Source organism: Magnolia sinica, chromosome 13 (genome assembly GCF_029962835.1).
Source record: "Magnolia sinica isolate HGM2019 chromosome 13, MsV1, whole genome shotgun sequence".
NCBI classification, from domain to species: Eukaryota; Viridiplantae; Streptophyta; class Magnoliopsida; order Magnoliales; family Magnoliaceae; genus Magnolia; species Magnolia sinica.
In genome coordinates, this window is record NC_080585.1 from 24,463 (window position 1) to 32,292 (window position 7,830).

General features: G+C 42.1%; 1 pseudogene; it reads left to right on the forward strand.

Moving 5' to 3' along the window:
• The first annotated feature begins 460 nt into the window (after positions 1-460).
• On the forward strand, positions 461-7,455 carry LOC131223939 (pentatricopeptide repeat-containing protein At5g66520-like; annotated as a pseudogene).
• Positions 7,456-7,830: the final 375 nt, after the last annotated feature.

Sequence of the window (7,830 nt, forward strand, 5' to 3'; positions counted from 1 at the left end):
CATGGGTTTGGGGGCAATCGACCACCACGGTGGGGCCCATCAGTTTCAATGGTGTGTGTTACATTCACTGTTTCCTGTACCGTGGTCCACTTAGGATTAAGATCGGTTCACCAAATGATTTGGAAGATGGATGGATAGTGTGGATAAAACAAATACGGTACGGTGGCCTCATCGTAGGTGAAACACATCTTCAGTCCTACCCATAACTCTCAATGATTGATCATAATACCTAATAAAAGAAACAATTTATCATAGTTCTTTTCATGATCCACTGTTTCAACATGTTTCAACAGTAGCAATAAGAATCAAGGAACCTCTTCATTATGACCACTCACTCTCGAAATTGGGCTCAATAAAGTCACCAAACCTGTTTCCATTTGAAGGAATCAAGGTATGCTAAAACAGATACATAACGAATGTAACTTAATGGTAAATGTGCTAACCATGTAACAGGGCCAAAATGGCTGTTACAGAAAAGATGGCCCTTAAGGAAAGAAAAGAAAAGAACAGAAAGAAAAGGGAAAAAGGCCATAATGGCTATTATGTCCCATATCATAATGGTAATGGTAGTAGCCATTATGGCCACCGTTACTGTTATGGAATACCTCGGAAGGAATTCACAATCGCTAAAGGTTTGCTTCTTGTATTGTTTTTCTCTTTATTATTCATCTATTTATTGATTAGTATTTTTATTTTATTTTATTTTTTCAAACTTTTAAGTTGTGAATTTTATTTTCCTACATTTTTGCTTTTGTGGATGCGGCAGTCAAGATTACTACTTGTGTTTTGCTTTTTGTTTGCAGGTTTGGTCATCATTTGTATTGGCTTGGAAAATGCTTATTCTGATAAGCGTGCAGCTTTCCGAAATTCGCATGATCCAATTGACTCCGATGTGAGTTGAATTCCCATTTGCATTGCCATCTTTATTTTCCTGTTTAGCAATGATTAAGAAAGAGAAAGGATCCATGCTATTAGTTATATCAAAATTATTTATTAAGCATTTGATCTTTGGACGTGTTACACATGTATGGGATGAAGACTAATTTTTTAGGCCCTACAGTGGATGGGTTGTACCCTGAAAATCATCGGGATGGAAGACGAAACGTCTTCTATCTCCTTCGATTGTTTGGAGGGCACATTGGATTCATGCTCCTTCAGATGAAAAGATCAACTAGGTAAGCCTCTGCTCTGTTATATCCCCTTGTGCATTCGATCTTTGCTCATGCCCCCAATGCACAAGCAATACATAACACTGAGCTGATGGCCCCACTTGGAATTATATCCTGCACAGCAGTACATGACTATTTCTTGCTGCATGGCCCATGGTTCAGCAATCCATAACACTGAGCTGATGGCCCCACTTGGAATTGAGACACCCAAGAAATATCTTAGAATGGGTGAATCGTAATTGTTGGATTTCACATTTAATAAGAAGCAAAATATCTCTCTTGGGATTAAGATCGGTTCACCAAATGATCTAGAAGATGGATGGACAGTGGATAAAACAAATACGGTACGGTGGCCTCCTCATCGTAGGTGAAACACATCCATACGGCGGGCCCTCATTAGAGGACAGCCTAGATAGACACATACAACGTGGTTAGGTCCACAGCAGGCCCCACACACTGGGCCCTACTTAGATCTCCCATCTCAAGAAATAGGTTCCATTGGTTAGATTCCCTATCTTATGAAACAGGTTTCCATTAGTCAGTGGACCGAAATTAACTAAACAATCGAACAGTTGTAAAAAATTCGGCACTTCTTTCTAATATCATCCACACCTACTGAGTGGACTACCTTTATCTTTCTGCATGGTGAGGTCCATGTTATAGATATTCCAAATGTTTGCCATGCTGGTACATGTGGTGGTCATGTGCTTTAGCTGATTTGTGCACGTGTGGAACTACATGCCTAATATGACATTTATATTTTAGTACTTTTTAAAAAAAGTTCTTCAGTAAGCTACCTCGTTATCATTGACTACCCTTCCCATTATATTTCTCAACAGCTGTTTTTTTTTTTTTTTTGGTTAGCTTGTACTAACACACCCCACTGTCACTACACGCTTCAATGTTAGCCACCCCCACTAGGAAATCAATACCAAGACCTCATGGATCGTCTCTCCCCCAAATTGTTTCTGTGGTCAGGCCCTTCTGAATCATGGATGTGGCTAATTTTTTTAGCTTAAGAAGAGTTGTCATTCGTGAGAGAACTTGGAGCCATAATTCAAGTTCGCCCCAACATATCTGGATGGAGCCGGATGAGTTTTACCTTAGTGGTTGAGATTGCATACCACAAGTCTCCTCTAATAAATGTCGCCTGGATAGTAATTATTTCAAAGAGGAAAGGAGTGTCTTGGTTGGGCTCCATTGTAGTGTTAATGTGAAATCTACCTACGTGTGTAAACTCTTTCTAGACCTCGTACAGCACAAAAACAGAATTAGCGAGGTCCAACAGTGTCGTAGGTAGCAGTCGCAAACAAAAACGACGGATCGTATCCGTCGCCTAGTAAACGACGGTGGTCTAAAATGTACCGACGGGTACGGTCCGTCTGTAGTACAGGAGACGATTAGCGACGGTCATGGTCCGTCGGAGTTATCTGTCACAAATATAAAACAGCAAATAACGAATAAAATGTGGGCAACTCCCTCATTATATGTCGGATTAGGCTGATTTTTGGTTCATTAGAAAGGTGAGTCAGTTCTCTTTGAAACCCCACTAGAATTGTCGCATTTCCGTGACTGTTTAGGCCTCATAACTCTCCCTCATTTGAAGTTGGACTTGGACAATTTTTAGCTCGTTGGAAAGGTAACTTGAACGAAGAAGAAATCGCTTGATTCCAAGGTCGTTTGATACCCCAAAAGCATGCTAGAAGCCTTCGATCGTCGTTTCTCAATCTCGATTGTTAATCTTCAGAAATCGCGTGATGCGAATAAAACGCTCATAACTCTCTCGTTATATGTCGGATTGGGTCAATTTTAAGTTCATTGGAAAGGTGAGTCGGTGCTCTTCGAAACCTCACTGTAATCATCGCATTCCGAGACCGTTTGGGCCTCCAAAAGTGGGGTAAGATTAAATGGTCCGGAATTTTTCCGACATCCCCTGTTCCCACGAAAACCCTCATAACTCCCTCATCGAAGGTCGGATTTGGACGATTTTTATCTCGTTAGAAAGGTAACTTGATGAGCTCCCCATAAAGCGTAACACACATGGGTTGGGAGCAATCTGCATCCTAAGACGGAGAATGTGGGCACATTCTACTCGGTTGCACGTGACCCTGTCTTCTATGCTCACCATGCAAACATTGATCGCATGTGGACAATCAAGAAGAGCTTAAGAGGGAACCGCCTTGAGTTTGTCAACCCTAAGTGGCTCGACTCATAACTGTACCTGACATAACTAAGCTCGGGTATAGTCATGAGGAGGTGGACCTTCTCTGGCTCAATGCATGCCCTAAGCCATCCGTTCCTCCCAAAATTGCACACAACATATTGAAGAAGAGAGAGCCAGAACACGATGCAACTATCAAGCCATAGTTGGTCTCCAGAATTCGGTCCAGAGGGTCGTACCCTAGACACTACCATAAGTGCCAAGGTTCAAAGGCCTAAGAGGCAGAGAAGCAAGAAAGAGAGAGAGGAAGAAGAAGAGATCTTGGTTGTGTATGGGATTGATGTTAAGGATGTACGTGAAGTTCGATGTTTATGTCAATGTGGTTGATAAAACTACGACAGGTCCTGAATCTCGAGAGTTTGCAAGGACCTATGTTAACATGCGCCGTGGTGTAAGGTTAGTGATGAATAAGGGAGATTCAACAATGAAGACGGAGCAATCTTAAGTTAGGAATTTCGGAATTATTGGAAGATTTGGAGGCAGATGAAGACGAGAACATCTAGGTGACTTTGGTGCCAAGAGGAGGGACTGGAGTAAATACAACCATTGAAGGGATCCGGATTGAATATATGCGGTGATTGCTGAGGTTTGGAGTCTAACAAGGTGATTCACCGAAGTAAATAAACTGGTAGGGCCTCTTCCATGAAGCCCTGATAGAGTTTAGGGAAATTTAATACTGTCTTAAGTTTTCTTGGAGCTTATATTTAAATGAGGATAGCCTATTCTTTTAATCACAGAGTGAGCTGAGCGTCTTGTATTTGAGAAATTAATACTTTTTTTTCTCTCTTTTTTCTTTTTGGGTTAAAACATTAGTGTAAGTGGTTAATCAATAGCAACGGCCAACAACAGCCAATTTGGCGCATACCCTATGGAAATCTAGGCTAATCAACCAATGAACTAGCTTCTTGAACATAGTTCCAAAAGTTGCAGATTGGACTCAAAACTCAGCCGAGTCAACTTGGCTCGGGGAGATTTCAAGCTGAGTCGCTGCGAACTCAGTACTGGACCTGACTTGGCCTGTACTTGGAGGGAGGGAGAGTAAAATTCAGAAATTCAACTTGACAAGTTAAATTAATATGCATGCACTCACGTGAAAAAAAAAAAAAAAAAAAAAAAGGAAAGATGTATGCTAATCCTAGTCCCATAGCTTTGGTTAATATATACATAGGCATGCGATGATTGCTCAAAGCACACACAGGCGAGATTTTCCTAGGTCCGTGACATGGTTTACCCTTTCTTTACCAGTTAACTGGCACTGGAATGGCATCCCAAAAGAATTCAAATGTCTCATGGAATGCTAATGAAATAAATTTCAGCCAAAATATCAAGTAGTGAAACCAAAGAAAGGGGACCATCTATCCAATCTATTGAGATAAATGAGGGATATTTCCGTGAAAGAGACAAAAGGGGAACCTTACCCAAAATGCAAGAAAACCAAGCCACCAGCCAGCCATATTCTTGAAGGGGGGTAAAAAATAAAAAATAAAAAATAAAAAATCCATACCAGATTATTGTCTTCACATCCAAAGGTTAGTCCCTCTGTGCTTTGCAGATTCAATGGCAGCCTCACTGCTTCCTCCTGCAAACCAGATTCTCTAGCAATCAAAGGATCATACCCTTTCTCTATTAGAAAGATGTTCAGACATGGAAAAAGTAAAGCAGGTCCATGCCCAAATGATCAAAACAGGCCTTGTTCAAGACACCATTCCAGCAAGCAGACTGCTATCTTTCTGCATAGCAACATCGAATTCCTGCAGCCTAGCCTATGCTCGGATGGTTTTCAATGGAATCTGCCAACCAAACACCTTCATGTGGAAGACCATGATCAGAGGCTACTCAAACAGCAAAGACCCCGAGGAAGCTCTGATTCTCTACTGTCAAATGCTCTATAATTCAGCTCCTCTCAATGCTTCCACCTTCCCTTTCTTGCTCAAGAGCTGTGCCAACCTATCAGCCTTGGAGGAAACCCAACAAATTCACTGTCAGATCATAAAAAATGGTTTCGGTTTGGAGGTTTTTGCAGCCAATTCTCGTCTCCATGTTTATGTCAAATCTGGCTGCATCTCCTCCACTCGTCAGCTCTTTGACAGGATCCCACATCGAGACACTGTTTCTTGGAACTCGATGATTGATGGGTATGCAAAGAATGGAGAGATCAAGCATGCACGAGAATTGTTTTGTCAGATGCCAGCAAGGAATGTTATTTCTTGGACTTCAATGATTGCTGGATGCGTCGAGTGCGGTCTTTTCAAGTAGGCCTTGAACCTCTTTCATGAAATGCAGGTCGCAGGTATAGTACCAGACAATATAGCACTGGTGAGTGCACTTTCGGTGTGTTCTCAACTTGGGGCCCTGGATCAAGGAAGATGGATTCATGCATACATCGACAAAAACCAAATCTCAATTGATCCAATTCTCGGTTGCGCTCTTGTGGACATGTATGCCAAGTGTGGTGATGTAGAAGAAGCCTTCAGTGTATTCACAAAGATAGAAGATAAAAGTGTTGCTGCATGGACAGCCATGATTACTGGTTTTGCAACTCATGGACGGGGAAGAGAGGCTCTTGATCTGTTCATGGAAATGAAGAAGGCAGGAATCAAGCCCAATGAGATCACATTCACGGGGGTCTTGACTGCTTGCAGTTATGCAGGCCTGGTGGAAGAAGGGAAGCTGATTTTCAAGAGCATGAAAAGAACTTGTGATGCGAGCCCATTGATCGAGCATTATGGGTGCATGGTTGACCTTCTAGGCAGAGCTGACCTTTTAAATCAAGGAAGATGGATTCATGCATACATCGACAAAAACCAAATCTCAATTGATCCAATTCTCGGTTGCGCTCTTGTGGACATGTATGCCAAGTGTGGTGATGTAGAAGAAGCCTTCAGTGTATTCACAAAGATAGAAGATAAAAGTGTTGCTGCATGGACAGCCATGATTACTGGTTTTGCAACTCATGGACGGGGAAGAGAGGCTCTTGATCTGTTCATGGAAATGAAGAAGGCAGGAATCAAGCCCAATGAGATCACATTCACGGGGGTCTTGACTGCTTGCAGTTATGCAGGCCTGGTGGAAGAAGGGAAGCTGATTTTCAAGAGCATGAAAAGAACTTGTGATGCGAGCCCATTGATCGAGCATTATGGGTGCATGGTTGACCTTCTAGGCAGAGCTGACCTTTTAAAGGAAGCAGAAGAGTTGATTGAAACAATGCCGATGAAGCCAAATGCTGCAGTTTGGGGGGCATTGCTCAGGGCATGCCGTATACATGGAAACTACGACTTGGGTATGCGTGTGGGCAACATCCTGATCAAATTGGACCCTGGCCATGGTGGTCGATACGTGCATTTGGCAAGTGTTTTTGCAGCGGCTGGGAAGTGGAATGAAGCTGTGATGGTGAGAAAGCTGATGAAAGACACAGGAGTTTCGAAGCTACCGGGATGCAGTTTGATTGATCTGAACGGCACTGTCCATGAGTTTTTTGCTGGAGACCGGTCACACCCAAATACAGTAGAGATCTATTACACATGGGATAGGATTTTGGAAAGATTGAGACAGGAAGGATACGTTCCTACTACTGAAAATTTGCTACTCGATCTGGAGGAGGAAAAAGAAGCTGCAATCCATCATCACAGCGAGAAGCTGGCAATAGCATTTGGACTTATCAACAACGATTCGCGTCGTTAAGAATCTTCGAGCGTGCAAGGATTGCCACACTGCAACAAAGCTCATCTCCAAGGTTTACGCTCATGAAATTGTTGTGCGTGATAGGACTCGCTTCCACCTTTTCAAAGATGGGAATTGTTCTTGCAGAGATTATTGGTGAAATAGAGAGATTCATATTGCCTTCAATGGACTGAAGATTGGTCGTAATGAAGTCAAGAAATAGAGTATCAAACCTTGTAGATCAACACTCTCTCAAGGTAGAGCCTAGAAGTCATACTAAAAACTTGGCAAGGAGGAATTTTTGGAATGAAAAATGAGGGCCTCAAAAGTGTATAAGCAATATGATAAAGGTAGTAGCAATGGCCAATCATGACATTAACAGTAGACGAGCCCTGGGCAACACGAGGAGGGGTATCGCCTAAAATCCCCCCCCCCCCCCCCAAACAAAAAAAAAATAGTCATCTGAATGATAATGAAGAAAAATCTCAGTGAAATTGGGAGGAATGACAGACATAATACCTGCAGCACAGAGTCTATCACCTTTATTAATTAATTTACAATAGATAAAAAATAAAAAATAAAAAAATAAATCAAATGAATCATCGCATGAAAAGAAATCACATATTCTAGTACGGACAATGCTCAGAAGATTTCAATCGACAACAAGATAGAGAAATTGCATTCACCATTAGAGAGGGAGAGAGAAAGACCCACCGATTTCGGAAAGGGTTTACGGAGGACGATGTGAGGGTTGGAAAGGAAGACGCCATGGATAGTGTT